The following is a 15888-nucleotide window of genomic DNA, read 5'->3' as shown; positions in this document are numbered from 1 at the left end:
CCCGCCGCGCTCCCGGCCCGCGAAGGCTTCCAGCGGCGGGAGCGGGCCGCCTCGCCCCGGCCGCCTTCCCTCCCTCCCGCCCGCCCGCCCGCGCGGGGCGCTGCCCGCCGGTACCTCCGGATCGGACACCTGGAAGGGCAGGGCCGGCTGCGTGCCAGGGGGCAGGCGGCGAGGGAAGGGGGCTTCGCCGCCCACAGCCGCCCCCTCTCCCCCGGGGCACCGGGAGAAACGCGGCAGTTCCACCCCCCACCCCGCTCGCTCTCACGCACCCCCGCCCGCGCCGCGCCTCGGCCCCAACATGGCACCGCCGCCGCCCCCCGGCCCGGTGTGAAGCGGGCACCGCTACCGCCCCCCGCCACCTCGCCTCGCTCACTTGCCGTGCGGACCGGCGGGCTCCGCCGCTGGCTGGGGCGCTGCGGGAGGAGGCGGCGGCGGCGCGGCAGAGCTCGGACGGCAGAGACACGCTAGCCGGGCAGCATGCCGCGCTCGTCATCCATAGCGGGGGGCGTGCCCGGCACCGCTGGGCAGCCTGGGCCTTGTAGTCCCCCGCCACCGCGGGGGCCGCAAGCGGCGCGGGGCAGCGGGCGGCCGCGGACTACAGCTCCCAGGGTGCACGGGAGGGAGCACGGCCCGCGGGACCCGGCAGCCGTGGGCCCCCGCGGCCTCGTTCCCCCGCCGCCCTGCTTCCCTCGCTCCGAGCCGGGGCTTCGGTGGCAGTGAAGGCCCCTTCTCCCCGGGTTTACTGGTGTCTCTGCGGGGCGAGGAGGGTGCGGGGTGGAGGCAGCGGGTGCCTTCAACTGCCCTCGGGAGCAGGCGGCCTTCTGGCAGGGAATTGAGCCGCCTCCGCTTTGCGGCTGCTTCTCGCAGGTCAGCAGCCTGGGCCCGCCGCAGCCTCCCTCCCCCCTGAGCCAGGCCTGCCCAGGTAGGCGCAGGAGGTCTGGTTTGGTTCCCATCTTCCAAGTCCTGGTGCTTTCCAGGTGTCTGTGCCTGTTGTGTGGCTGCTGACGAAAAAGTTCCCACTTCAGCATGCCGGCGGTTTGGGAACCCGTGCAGGTGCCCTTACGTGTGGGACTGCACGGGGTATCCACGTGAAAACACGCTGTGGTCGTGGGTCTGATGGAGATGGAAGACCCGGGGAAATCAAACTCCAAACTATGTAATCTGAACCTATCCACCACTTCCTCTCGTGCAGTCCTGCTTCTTACCACTGCTGTTCTGTCCGTTCGCTTTCTCTGTTCCACTGGACCTTTCCTTTTTTTGCTGGAGAACAGTTAATGTTTCACCCACAAAACCTGAAAAATACATGTTGCACCACCCTTTTAAGCACAAGCAACTGGTGATACTTCAAATTACTAGGCTGACATACAAATATTTTATTGGTCAAGAAAACTTTTTTTTTCAAGAAAGATGTGTTGAGTTGATAATAGCTACTGATTACTTTCTGAATTTGTCTCCCTCCCTTTTCCTGCTCCTCTGTTCTGTTTCTGATAGGTCGCAGTTCAACGACAGCATGGCTAAAACACCCCCTTAGTCTGAGCACATGTTTATTATCTAGATACAGTTTCACTACAACAGATTTGAGGGTACATTTTCTGATTTTTTATCAAATATTTTACTTCACAGACATATTCTAGCCAGGGTTAGTTTAGGATTGGGCTGACCTTTGGAAGTACGTGGTATGTAGAAAACAAGTATGGGCATGTTGAGGCAGTTGGGAATTTCACTTCCCGTTTGGTGTAATAATAGTTTCAACTTGCTATAAAAACACAGAGCAGGCATTTCATGCATGAACACTCAAAATACAAGTAATCATCTAAAGGTATAAGCTATGCAGACCTTCACTTCTGGAAAAAAAAAAAGGCATCCAATATCTGACAGATTAGGAAGAAAATTTAACTTGGGGCATTTTAATCTAGTGCTGCACACCAATTTCATTTACCTTTTTTTTTTTTTTTTTCATAACTAGTGGGTGAAGGCCACCGAGATGGGACGCTGTATGGGACAAGAGCAAGTTGGCTGTTGCTTTTGGGGACTGGCTTTCCTTGCATCCAAGGACATCCCCCTCAGAGTACTGCCATTTCCAGATGCAGCTGCTCCTCACTGACCACAGCTGCCTGATTCTGTTGTTAATCCCACCTCTTCCAGGCACCGGCCTGGCCCAGCCACTGGCCTCCCATGGCACTGGATCGGCTGCAGGGCTGCAGCGTGGCAGGTAGCAGGTACAACACTGTGTAGTGTTGGCTAAGCAGCATGTGACAGAGGTCGCACTGCTCAGCAACCTGGATCTTAAGTCACAGTAGCGTCCCTTACGCAGCTGATCATACATTTTATCCTCTCTGATTTGTTCAGCTGTCAGCGTGTGCCAGGCGTACTCTCAAGCCCCGGTTATTTGCAGTGTAATGTGTTCAGTTTAAACGGTACATCCTGAGTGACAGTTCAGCATTTTTTTGAGCTGCACCTCCTCCTGCTACACTGTCGCTGGTGTCCTGTGCAAACTTTTTGAGTCCCTTAACAGACTACAGATGTCTTCCCAAGCTTCCCACTGCTTCAGCTGCAAAGGTCCAATGATTTTTGGTCAGAGCTGGGGAGCACTGCCTTAGCCTGTAGGAAAGACCTCACCTGATCTGATCTGATCTGATTGGCAAGCCCTCTGCTCGTGGGAACCTTGCTAGCCTGTTTTTCCTTTAGCTCATGATGTTGCACCCTGATTATGTCAACAGTGTCAGTGCTTTTGCGTACAGTTTCTTCAGGCAGTGTTTCCTTTGTTGGCTCAGTGAGAGCTGTGGGGGTTGAACATGCCTTTACAAGGACCAAGGTAAGACGCAGGTCTCTACCGATGTGAGACAGCGCAGCTGGAGGTTCTGCCTGTGCTGTTTCAGCCTGGTCTGTGGCACACAACACTTCTGAAAGTGGAGAGGGAGCACTGAAATGGGAGGAAGTTTATCAAGCCACTGGCATTGCTGTGGCCAGTGATCTCTGGGGAGCAAGGCTCCGCAGCCCTGCCAGCAGCAGACACGCTGGTATTGTTAGGGGCGTCCTCTTGCCAGGACCATGCCAATGATCCCACCAACAGCTGTGGTGTCACTGCAGGAGGATGCATGGCTGCACATTGTGCTCTCATTCCTGTTTGCAGAGGGTTGGGGTAATTGAATGCCCTATTAATTAGCAATTGCAAGATGGGTCACTGGTGTCTGCCAAGTGGCCTAGTGTAACATATAAACCCAGTTCTTAACAGTTTGTTTTTAATACTTTGTAGATCTTCTTTAAATGTCACCATTGACACAGAATTTTTTTGAGGTCAATGGCAGATACCAGTAATGAAGAGAGGGCTTGCCAGCTGACTCATGGATTTCTTCAACTAGATTTAAAATGGCTCACTGAATCGTGACCAGCCACAGCACAGTATATCTGAGGTAATTTTATTGTGTAGAGAGTCAGAAAGGTTCCTTATGCAGATAACACTGCTCTTAGGTGTAGGTGTTTCCAGGATGGAGTAGGAGTAAGGAGGGAAGCTAAGTGCACTTCTGCTCACTCTCCCTTCCTCTCTCTTTCCTTCTCTGGTTCCTTCCCTCCCACCATCCTCCTTCCATCTCTTCCCTTCTGTCATGCTTTAACCCCAGTCAGCAACTAAGAACCATGCAGCCACTCGCTCCCCCTCCCCAGTGGAACAGGGGAGAGAACTGGAAAGGTAAAAGTAAGAAAACTCATGGGTTGAGATAAGAACAGTTTAATGACTGAAATAAAATATAACATAATAATAATAGCAATAATAAATATTGTAATAAAAAAGAAAACAACAAAAAGAGAGGGAAACAAAACACAAGAAAAACAAGTGACGCAGTTGCTCACTGATTGATGCCCAGGCAGTCCCTGAGCAGTGATCACTGATTGCCACCCCCCCCAGCCAAGTGTCCCCAGTTTATATGCTGAGCATGATGCCATATGGTATGGACTATCACTTTGGCCAGTTTGGGTCAGCTGTCCTGGCTCTGTCCCCTCCCAGCTTCTAGTGCGCTCCCAGCCCTCTCACCGGCGGGACATGAGAAGCTGAAAAGTCTCTGACTTAGTGTAAGCATTACTTAGCAACAACTAAAACAACAGTGTGTTATCAACATTATTCTCATACTAAATCCAAAACACAGCACTATACAAGTTACTAGGAAGAAAATTAACTCTATCCCAGACAAAACCAGGACACTCTCTCTTCTTTCTCTCTCTTTTCCTTGACAAGTTATTTTTACATAAGGTTTCTTAGGGACTGATAGCAGTGATGGTGACATCAGCTAGAATTGATCAATTGCCTTCAGTGATGTCTGGTTCACAATAAATAGAGACCTAGTGTGATGTTTGAATTGGCCCCTGAACAGATTGCTGGGGAAGTCACCACGCTGATTCCTGGACAGGCATTTGTCTGTCACTGTCACAATAGGTTCTTAAGAACTTGCAGTTACAAAGGATTTACCACCACCACCTAGAAAAACCCTACCATTAAAAACCTTAAGTGTTTGGAAGGTTGTTCAAACATCCAGCCTAAACCAGTGTTTGCTTCCATCCAAGCCCAGTAGCTCTTGCCCTACTCACTGCAGGTCTGGAGGACAACTTTCTCCCCATGTCTTTGTAGCAGCCTTCACCTGTTGAAATGTTGTCATTTCTCCTTTTGCCTTTTCTAGACTAGTAAGTCTTAAGATTTTTGCCATGAGTCCTGGCGTCTGGGCCATGGACGTTGGGTGCCAGGCCGCAGGCCTGTAAGATGTGTTTGAACCGACCAGGACCACTGCTGAGGCTGTGCTGATCCCCCAGTTCAGCAGGGATCCTCCACCACACCTCTGGCTTTGAAGCAAGGCAGTGGCGGTGTGACCACTGCCTCAGCTCCGGAGGAGCTGACAGGGGACTGCAGGGGTACAGAGGGGAGCGTTGTACGGGTGGGCTGGGGCCGGAGCGGAAAGCACAGGCCAGGAAAGAACCCTGGCGGCCTTCGGTGACCCTTGCTTCGTGACTGCCTGCTGACCCTGACTTTGGGGAGTGTGCGCCATTTTCGTGTTACTGTTACCTGGATCATTTTAGAGATTTCTCTGTGAATTATAAAGGGCAAGATCTTAAAAATGCTTATTTGTGTGCGTGTGTCTGCGTGTCTGTCGGGGGGGTGCGGGGGGGACACGACACGAGACGAGACGGGGGCGGGGCCGCTGCCGCGGAGCTGTGGCGCCCCCTGGCGGCCGCCGGCCGTCAGCGCCCCACGAAGGTTCCGCGCTCAGCTGCGTTCAGATCTGCAGGGTGCGCAGGGTCAGTCTGTCACGAAGGGCTGCTGCGAAGGGAAACCGGCGGAAGCCGATGGCGATGAACACTGCTTTGGTACCCACCCCACTGCTGTGCTGAGGCAGCGGGGTGCAGGCAGGCGTGCACGTAGAAGGGGATGGTGCTCATGGTGGGGGGGAGCAGAAGGGCTATAGTCCCTTTGTTCTTCCTCTGCATCATCCTCTCCCTCTTTCCACTAAATTTGCAGCTGACCTGCACAGCACAACGTGGTGCGATGCAGAGGCACTCCAAGTAGCTGTCAGTAACGCAGCTTGAGTAGCAGAAGATGTGTCAGCACAGGGCTGGTTTTGGGATCATTCGTGTGGGGGGCATGAGGAGCAAGCAACATGGCATTGCTGGGGCAGTGAGATGGGTGCGAGAGACACGCTCTGGGCTTTCCTTGTCCAGGGAGAAGGATCACGCAGGAGGCAAACCAGAGCTTGTGCTTCTTTACAGGAAAGGATGGAAAAGAAGGCAAACCAGAGAGGTGCCCGTGTGAGGGAGCCTGGGATTGCACAAGTTAATCTTTCTGTTCGCCAGAGGTAACCAGAAGTCCCGCAACAGAGCCTAACACCGATAGGGTTTGGAAGACAAGGAGAGACAACCGAGCTATTATATACAGTCTTGTTCTTACACAGGAACAATTAAATTACACAGTGCTGTCCTCAACTAATAATGATGTGGATTAGTGCTACAGAGCAGAAAACTCTGGGCTAAAGCCAACTTGCAATACTTGACACACACTAGTCTGCCTCAGATTTGAAAGCTGTATGGCATCATGGGAGACTTTGGGTGTAATCCCTGTAAATAAGTAAACAAATGAGCTGAAGATAAAGGCCAGATTGTGAAGCACTGACAAGCACTGCTGATGTCGATGTGAGATGTGGACACAAGAAACAAAAGGATGGGTCCAGAAGCTTTTGTTAAAGTTACATTGAAAACCCTGGTTTAGCAATGGGACTTTTCTGTTGAATTCCTTCCTTCTCACAAGCCTTGGGGCATACATAAGGACTAACAGCTTGTCCTGCAATAAATTGAGTTGGGGACTGAAAGAGCAGAGTGCTGCCTGCTCTCCACTGACTCACTGGGAATTGTTCAAGGCAAACAGTATGTTAATTTGGAGTAGGTGGTGCAGTGGCTTCCCCACAGACAATGTCCAATTGTCCCACAATGGGGAATTAGTCAAAGTTCTGTAATCAACTTGTCTCCTCACTAACTCCTCCATTTGCCTGAGCTCTGAGACTCCTTATGTGTACACGTGTTCATTTAAGGACAGGGCTTGCACAACTGAAGTCTGTGGCGAAGTGTTGTCACACTTCAGGGGCTACAGGACCTGGCTTCAGGAAATTGCTGCGGCTGGGCTAAGGCTGGGAATGCTATTAACATCCTATTTCATCAATTTGACACATGATTACAATCCCTTTATTACTAATATCTAGAAATACTCTGATCCACAAATTCTAGCTGCTTTTGCCTTCACAGATTAGATAGGAAAAGCGCTTAACTCCTGAAAGTTCCCTTCATAATGCCTTTCTCCTGAAAAAAAAAAGTTGCTAATAAAGTCCTTAACCTGCCTTAATGTTACCTTGTGTTTCTGTATGTGTTTCAATAGCAGGGAATAGTTGCACAATGCAGAATCAGAACCTAAAATCCAAAGTTACACCTATTGCATATCAGCGTATTCAATTACCTCCCATGGATTTGAGTCAAAATGTCAGTTCCTGTGCCTATGTCCTCTAATAGACCTTGAAATTAGGAGGTGTTTGTTGTTCAAACATTCTGCAGAAAATCCTAGGGCATACACCTTCGGATAGGAGGAAGGAGACATCATCAAGAAAGGGAGGTGGTCCTTACTTACTTTTGTGATAATTGGGGGAAAAAAAGAGGTGAAAATGACCGTGTAACCACAATAGACAGCTTCCTTCCACCTGTGCTAGCGCTTGTGGTCCTGGTAGAGTGGTTTAAAGAGTTACCACCCTTCAATTAGCGTTTAGTTCCCCTAATGAACTTGTGAGGGTTTATGCAAATCCATCCTGCCTGGCATGACAGTGGCCTAGAGGCACTCTTGTAATTTGTCCCTCCATCTCCAGTGAGAATCTAGGAACTAACAGCAACAACTTCCTAAACCACTTAAAGGCTACTGGGGCCCTGCAACAAAATTCCTCCACCTGAAAAACAGCATAGTCCCCAGCCAGGTTACTGCCTAGATTTTTTTGCGCTTCTTGAGAAAACAAAACAAAACTACAACAGTACAAAAATGTATGGTACTTATAACTTGTGCATCATACAAAATAAATTGTTTTGAAGCAGTGTTCATAGATGGCACACCAATGTTAACAACCGTGTCTCCTAACATATTGACCTCGGGCTCCTTTTCTTGTGCAGTTAACCTTGCTGTCAGCTGAAGACTGTGAAATAACAATAGCACTTAGATGTGAGAGAAGTAGACGAGACACACCAAGGCAGAGGGCTTTGCAAGCCCACAGATGGTAAATATCAGTGCCAAGAGCTTTACTTGGCATGATAAATGTCCTGTTGATGTATCTCAGAGCTGCCATTACAAAGCAGAGCAATTTGTGATACAATATTTACAAACAATTGTAAATGTGACTTAACCCAAATTAAACTGGGAACTTATTTTCACACATGTGGAGATTCCATATAAAAAGTGAAGTCCTTCACAAGCAAACTTACTTGGGAGTGGTAATATGACCAGAGAGCTGTGATCTGCCAGCTAAATCTGGATTTTAAACTAAGTACTTTAAATAACTGAGCAAGAAGATGAGGGCTGTGGGTTCCCCAGTTGTCTTTTAATGAGACAGTTGTCTACAAAGCTGTATGAGAACAGGTGAAGGGGGCAAATTAGAGATGTGGCAGGTGTCAATAGCATCTAGATATTTTGAAGGACAATGAAAGGTAAGATAAAGTTCCCATCAAAGTTTATATGTCTTGATTCCTTTGTTTTCTGTGGCTTTGCATCAGCCCAATGCTGCTTTACTCAAATTTGGGCTTGCTTTTACTGAGTGACCTTTCCATACAGTGGAGAATCAAGTGTTACATGCCTAGGGGTATGTTCTGCTATATCTATGTGTTTAGGAAGAATTCAAATATTGTTCTGTAGCAGAAATCCTCCTTTAGCTCAAAGATAGAAGGGTGTCTTTCAAACCAGTAAGATGGATTACTGTATCTTTTATTTTAGGGAGGAATTAGGCAACCCTGAGTTGACTGCATCAGTCCTTGTTCCTCATCAAGGGTAAAGGAAGAATTGTGTTAAGATTCACTGCAAATTTTTAATTGATTAGTTATGAAAAATAAGAACTCTCTTTTTATGTAGTGTTGGATATTATAATTTTCTAAGTTCTTTTATTAGTTTTGTTTTGTTTTAGAAACCTGGATTAATCTATCTACATTATACCCTGTCAAAGGAGATGATGTGGAATTTTAGAATGAGGAACTCTGCACTAATTTCAGGTAATCCATCGGAGACATTGAAGATTTTTTTTTTTTTGTCAGAGTATTTAAAATCAACACTATAAATTAAAAACAAATATGTTCACAACTCAGCTTCTGCTCACCATCTCCTGGAGAAGACAGGACAGTCTGAATGGGAAGACTGTCTCCACATCTCATTCCTCTTCCTCTCCTTCTGATTTCCAAATCCCCTCTGATTTCCTGCCCCCACATAATTTCTTTTGATTGGTATGTTGAAATAACTTGTAATTCCATTTTCCAGATCTTTCTCCCAGATTACTGCCACGTGACCCATTTTGCCAAGCCAAAGTTTGTCCTTTGGAAAAACTTCTGTCATTGCATTTGCACCAGTTAGTTCTTCATGCCTGCTTGGGTACTATCAGCAGGAACATTGAGAGCATAGGAAAATTTGAATTCCAGTACTTGGACAAAGGAGATGAGAGTAGTTGAGAGCACAGATTTCAGGGAGAAAACTGAAACCCTGGCCTGAATCATGCTGAGAAGGTATCTCCAGCAGTTCCAAACAAAATATTGACTGAGGAGGTGTGAAATAATGTTGCAGAGATTTACAGTTTGCCAAATTTAACCAGTTTCATGTGAAAACTACAGGGAAAAAAAAATCCTTCCTAGTCCTTTGTTAGCTTTCAAGTCTGTAGTCCAAAGCCTGGAAGTGCTATAAGGAGGTGGTTAAAATGCTCTTTTTGAAGGAGAAAAATAACATAACATTTTTTTATCGTAAACTTTTTCAAACCAGTTTTTGTGGAACCATTTTTTTCTGGAAGTTTTTAAAAAATTGTATTTCAGACTCAGATAAATATCTGCCCTCGAAGATTTCAGCTCAGGTAGTTAAGAATACAGAATCATAGAATCATAGATATCTCAAGTTGGAAGGGTCCATAAGGATCATCGAGTCCAATTCCCTGCTCCTTGCAGGACTACCTAAAATTAAACCATATGACTAAGAGAAATGTCCAGATGCTCCTTGAACTCTGACAGGCTTGGTGCCCTGACCACTTCCCAGGGGAGTCTGTTCCAGTGACTGACCACCCTCCCTTTTCCTAGTGTCCAATCTGAACTTCCAAAGACACAGCTTCATTGCAGTTCCTCATATCCTATTGCTGGTCCCCAGAGAGAGGAGATCAGCACCTCCCTCTCCGCTGCCCACTCTGAGGAAGGTGTAGACTCTGATGACATCACCCCTCAGCCTTCTCTTCTCCAAGCTGAACAAACCAAGTGATCTCAGCTGCTCCTCATAAGTCTTGCCCTTGAAGCCTTTCACCATCTTGGTTGCCCTCCTCTGGACACACTCTAATAGTTTGATGTCCTTCATACACTGAGGTGCTCAAAACTGCACACAGGACTTGAAGTGGGGCCGCCTCTGTGCTGTGTAGAGTGTGACCGTCACCTCCTTCGACTGGCTAGCTATGCTGTGCTTGATGCACTCCAGGACACCTTTGGCCCGTCTGGCTGCAAGGGCACACTGCTGGCTCATATTCAACTTGCCATCAACCCAAATTCCCAGATCTCTTTCCATGGGGCTGCTCTCCAGCCTCTTGTTCCCCAGTTTGTACATATAACCAGGATTACCCTGTCCCAGGTGGAGAATCCAGCATTTGCTCTTGTTAAATTTCATACGGTTGGTGATTGCCCAGCTCTCTATCCAGATCTCTCTGTAAGGCCTCTTACCCTCAAGGGAATCCACAGCTCCTCTGAGATTAGTATCATCGGCAAACATACTTAATGTCCATTTGATTCCTGCATCCAGATCATTTATAAAAACATTAAAGAGCACTGTCCCTAAAATTGAGACCTGGGGAACCCCTCTGGTGACTGGCCAGCAGCCCGATTTACTACATTAACTCTTTGAGCCTGACCTGTTAGACAATCGTTCACCCAACGTATTACAGACTTGTCTAGCTGTGCACTGGACATTTTGTCCAGAGGGATACTGTCAGAGCCAGTATGAAAAGCTTTGCTTAAATCCAAAAAGCCCAAATCTACTGACTTCCCTTGGTTAACTAGATGGGTGGCCTTGTCATAAAAGGAAGTTAAGTTAGCTAAGCAGGACTTTTCCCTCATGAACCTGTGAAGACCAGTAACTTTAAAAGTACATGAAAATTGTCACAAAAAAAAAAAAAAAAAAAAAGGAAAGTATTCAGCAGTCCTTCCTATAGAAAAATCCAGGAAAACTGCCTGTAATTCTCACATTTACTACTATGCTGAGTAATGCTTTATTGCATACAGGCAAGCTATATAATTTAATGAATAGTGCAACAGGCATTTTTCAAAGAAAAACATAGTAAGAATGTTTAAGATTTTAGCATCACAGGAGAGCTAAATAAGATTCTTCGTACCTGAGAGTACCAGAGAAGACAGGCAGGCTGGCAAATCAATGCAGCCAGCATTAAGGCAATGATGCCAGTGTGGTGTGTTGTTTGAACGCAGACTGTTTCCTTTAAATGAGTCTTTCCTGACTTTTACAGCAGGTAAGAGTGATGCTTGCTTGAGGACAGCACACTCCACGTGAGCAATTCAAGGAAGCTGTAAAAGTCTATGGATCCGGACCCCAAGGCTTGGAAAATCCTCTGCTGCTCTAATGTTGCGTTATAGAAATGCCTTAACCATTCACCTCAGCAAGGACACAGGTTTCAGTGACCCCAGGATAACAGTCTGTGCCCCACGGCGTTCTTTAACCAGTCCACAGAGAGTGCCTGGTCACCTTGCCCTCTACCTGTGATGGCATTATCTGTCCAAATCTGGAAACACGGCGGAGATACAGAAGTTACATGTGCAGGTGTGAATTGGCCTGTGCCTGTGGAATACCTGCCTTTTTACTGGATCTCAATTTTCTGCTAGATGCTTCGGCTGTGGCAGTTATCCATGGGATTTCCCAATTCCTGACCCGGAGACCCAGAAAGCATGAAGCTTGCTTGTAATCAAATATTCCTTCTCCCCATCAACCTTGTGCCAAGCACCAGGAGGAAGCAAGGGACTACTGGTAGGTATTTTTTGATACATATAGGTTACAGGCAACACATTAATCACCTCTATATATCAGGCTGTGTACACAATAATTTTACTATCATCAGCAATGACAGGTGTTCATTCTATAAAGCCACACTTACAATACTACTAAAAAGTCTACTATTCATTGATTAATACATCAAAATAACATCACGTGATATATTGTGGTCTATCGTATGCATCTACAGAGGAATAGTCTCCCTTACACCACTATCCTGCATTGGTGAACTGGAAGCCTCCAGTGTTGTGATAAAAGTAGACACAGAGTTGGTTGTGCTGTGCTACATGACTCCCTACTTTACCCTAATTTATTTTGTTTCAGATGGACTAGTACATAATTAGTATAATGACATTTGCTTAAGATAAAACGAGGAGGGAGGTCTTTAATTTTCAAAATTAGCAAAGATGATACAAAATTATACCAACCAAGTGAAAAGCAGAATAGATTTTTACAACTGCAGATCTTGGAAATCCCCCTCATATATGGAAAATCATATTGATAAGTGTAGGTAAGTATTATATGAACGATGACCTGCCAAGTACACTTAACTGCTGTCAACACACACATTACATAGATCCCAATATGTGAAATGCTTAATACCCTCAGTTCCTCATACAACAAGTGGAAATTGAGAATTAGTAGTAATATATTCGAGTCTTTTTAAGATCAAGCGTAAAATTTGGCAATGTTTAACCTTGTCTTCTCTTCCCATTGCTCCCTGAAATGAAAAGCCTAAAGACCTACTTCTTTTGTAATTTCTCTGGCATGGTATTTTGACAGTTTTTCCCACCTATCTGGCCTGCATGCTATTTTGATATACTAGTGTTGAAACATATCTGATATTCAGCACATAATAATTTTCTATAGGGTAACTGGAAAGTGCATTGAATTTTCCTTGAGAGTCTTGCTCAAGGCATGGATCATATTATCCTCTGTAGCTATGTGGAAGCTACAGATAAAATGAAGCTTTGTGCTTTCTTTTAAGGTTAAAAAACACATTAGAAGTAAATCATTAATCCAAAGGACCTCTGATTGTTGCTATTAATAGCAAAAGTAGCTGATCTATAATAGAGATTGTATACTGGAGTTCCTAAAATAAACTCAGTGTGAAAAAAATAGCACTCGTGCTGCTATTATTGGTGAAGTACATTCCAAGAAACAGCAGGCTGGGTTCTGCCTTAGGATCGTACTTGCTGCAGGCAAAGACGGCTCCTGCTCAACGATGCAAGCTGGCAGGAATCCCACCGGAACGCCGCTCCGGTCTGCTCAGGCTGTGTCCCTCAGTCTTCCTGATAGAGCAGAAACAGTTTATCCAATATTTCCTCTTGGATCAAGGGTTTTCAAAAGGGCCAAGAGTAAGTAATATTACATAATCTATTAATTTTCCCTGGAGAGACTTGCAGCTGGAAATGAGTTGTGTTATGAAACATTAACACATTCCCTTCCCAGAGTTAATGGGAAGTTCAAGGAGAAATTCTCTCTTTGTCCCAGTCCATCTTATTTTCCCATCCAGCCTGGGCTTGCACCACATCCATGCTGCACAGCACTGGGAGAGTGAAAACCATGACTTGTGTTCCTTTTGATTCAATTTAGAATAAAGATTTCATTCAATTTTACATAAAATAATTTTAATTGGATTTTGATAACCTTCCTCACACTCAATAACTTCTTTTTCTATTAAGAGTTCTATTGAATTCAATGGAATTGAATTTATGGTGTAAGAGATCACTCAACATAACAAAGTATTGCAAAATCAGACTTTAACAGAAGAAATATTTTTGTTTTGTATTCACAAGGATCCCGCCCAGTAGGTATTTGTCCATGGGAGGAGATCTTAAACATATCACCAGACAAGAAAACACCAATAATAAATAGTTATAACATCAAAAGTACGCTGGTATAACATCAGCAGGATACTACGGGGGCATCACAGGAGTTCTAGTTTCCCTCAAGGTAAATAAATGCAAGTACGTTGGCAGCTATAGAACATCTTCATGAGTCATGACATGAAAATCTCATTCAGGTGTCTGAGGAAAGCACACTTGTGAACACTAAACTAACACTGCTTTTTGAAGCTGCTCTTGCCACCCCTGTTTTTACAGTAAAGCTCCTGACTAGCAGATCTTGCTCTCTGTGTTAGTGCTGTGCTGTCACTTGTTCTTGTAGCCACAACTACCTTAAATAGCCATAAACTGGGGACCGCAAAAGGACTCACTTTCCTTGAGAACCCATGAAGAATCTCTGCACCATTTTTCTCTCTGTTGCGGACTGATTTGAAATAGTCACTTCAGGATAGCAAGTGTAAACTCAGACAAAAAAAAAATCACAGAAAGTGGAGACAGAAAATTGTGTTAAAGTAATCATGCCTCTATCAGGGAAGAGATGTAGCACTTAAGGTATGCCCAAACCAAAACAGTAAGGAAAGAGGAAAATTCCTGCTTTAGGCAGACTGCTTTTCCTTGCCAAATAGTATTGCAAAGCGCTGCCTAATCAGCTATCTGCTATCACCCACATATCCTTCAGATGCGCTGTTTGACAGGCTTCTCCCACCAAGTACCAGTTTTCTCCAAGATATTTCCCAAGGTCAATCTCACTGTACTTGCTGCCCATGTTTGTAACCCCTCTTCGATAATTGGTATTGCTGCTCTCAACAGCGGGTTAGTGAATCCTCACTTCTGAAGGTATTCCCATGACACTTTGCTTTCCGAATGACATGTAAAGGAATATCACTTCTCTTTCATCAAATTGTCAGTCCATGTATCACATGCAGTATCATGAACATTTATTCACTAGTATGCTTTCATGAGATTCTGTAACAGTTTGCTTACCAAGATGTAAACGTATTTTATGATTCTGCCAATGGCTGAAAAATCAAGCTATTCTAGGAAGATTATTTCTCAGACACTGAAGCTATTTCAATGTTTATGGCTTCACATACACACAAGGAGCCCAGTCCTACCTCCTTTACTTACCCAAACAATTCCAGTGGCACGGCTTATAAGAAATGGCAGAATTTGTCCCTGTATACACATTTCACCCTGGTGAAAAAAGCACAAATGTTCATATCATCTGACATCTTCTAACACTGAATGTTTGACATGATTTTTGAAGGAAGTTCAGCACTTAAGTGCCAGTGAAACCAATAGTTATTATGTGCCAAATACTTCACAACAGCACCAACAGATCATAAAAAAACTTTACAGAGATACTTTCAGATTTCTGGACCCTTAGCACCATCCTTCATCTCTGACACTTGTTTGAGGAACCTGTGTGACAACAGATCTGCCCATATGCCCTGTATTCTGACCGCTCCTACCTGGCATAACGCATCCCAAGATACCTGTACAACCCTGTTCTAAAGCTATTTTGCCTGTCTGCTTTCACTGTAGGGAAGGGCAAGGGTAACAGAAGACACCACTTATTCGTATTCTTCGTGGTGTTCTTATTGATATTGAAGCCAAATGTGACGTCAAATCTGAGACAGTATCTGGAGAGAGCATTCACAGGTTTATCCTGTGAAAAGGAGCTGTAGCTCCTCATTAGCACTGCGCAACATAGCTAGTCTTGTTCTTCTACTAAAGGTTTCAGCTGTTTGCGATACAAGACCCAGTCCTGATAGCACCAGCTCCGAGAAACTTCCAAAGAAATTGCTCCATCGTGAGAAAGTACACAGAGTCATGTGAGATAAGAAAGGCAAAATGGCAGCGGGTAGTTTTCAGATGTGGATAGTTAGCAGTTAAAGGATTCAAAAGGAAAAAGCACTGCTATGAAAAGATATAAAATCCTAAGAGAAAAAACAGGTGGTTGGAAGATGACAACACAGCAATGATCAGCCCATAGCAAGGACAGCAAGGACTTTCCCTGCATGGCTGACAACTGCCCAGCTAGCAGAAACTCGCTGCTTCAGAAGAAACGTAACTTCATGAATGTCACCTTCAGAGCCTCCCAACACTGTAGGTTCACTTAGGCATGAAACAGTGAAAAACCATCACCTTTTAGACATTGGTTATGAAATTTCATACCTGCAGACCTCTAGTTTGCCTTTGTCATGAGCTTTTCTTCTTCACTGTGGATATTAGCTGTATGATTTAGTGCTA

The 15888-nt window shown here is 45.4% G+C and overlaps 1 protein-coding gene across 1 annotated transcript in view; it reads right to left on the bottom strand.

Moving 5' to 3' along the window:
- The window catches only part of TRABD (TraB domain containing), a 34378-nt gene extending 33920 nt beyond the window's left edge, over positions 1-458 (bottom strand). Inside the window, exon 1 of the mRNA XM_086747016.1 lies at positions 374-458. The gene's annotated coding sequence lies outside the window, so the exon portion shown is untranslated. The remainder of the gene's footprint in view (positions 1-373) is intronic.
- Between the last annotated feature and the right edge of the window lie 15430 nt (positions 459-15888).

Source organism: Chlamydotis macqueenii, chromosome 1 (assembly GCF_036417535.1).
Source record: "Chlamydotis macqueenii isolate bChlMac1 chromosome 1, bChlMac1.mat, whole genome shotgun sequence".
Taxonomy (NCBI): domain Eukaryota; kingdom Metazoa; phylum Chordata; class Aves; order Otidiformes; family Otididae; genus Chlamydotis; species Chlamydotis macqueenii.
The sequence above is the reverse complement of the archived record's forward strand: the minus strand, read 5'-3'. Positions and strand labels throughout refer to the sequence as shown.